Source organism: Eimeria mitis, genomic scaffold (genome assembly GCF_000499745.2).
Source record: "Eimeria mitis Houghton genomic scaffold, Emh_scaff830, whole genome shotgun sequence".
Classification (NCBI taxonomy): Eukaryota; Apicomplexa; class Conoidasida; order Eucoccidiorida; family Eimeriidae; genus Eimeria; species Eimeria mitis.
This window is the reverse complement of record NW_013576102.1, coordinates 8,997-9,216: the sequence shown is the minus strand read 5'-3', so window position 1 is coordinate 9,216 and position 220 is coordinate 8,997. Positions and strand designations below refer to the sequence as shown.

Genomic DNA, 220 nt, shown 5'->3' with positions numbered 1-220 from the left:
CTGCTGTTGCTGCTGCTGCTGCTGTTGGTACTGCTGCTGCTGCTGCTGCTGCTGTTGCTGCTGCTGCAGCTCGCTCAGTTGTTCTAGCAGCAGCAGCAGCAGCAGCAGCAGCAGCAGCAGCAGCTTGATTTGTTTTTCTTGATTCTATGCGTATTTTTATTTTACATTTTTCTTTTTGTCTATCAGCTAAATTATTATTATATAATTAAATATTTATTTA

At 41.4% G+C, this 220-nt stretch overlaps 1 protein-coding gene across 1 annotated transcript in view; it reads right to left on the bottom strand.

The window, feature by feature from the left end:
- EMH_0023290 (zinc finger (CCCH type) protein, putative) overlaps positions 1 to 220 on the bottom strand; it is a gene marked incomplete at both ends in the record, with an annotated part of 4,097 nt that overhangs the window by 838 nt on the left and 3,039 nt on the right. The gene's annotated exons all lie outside the window — the stretch shown is intronic.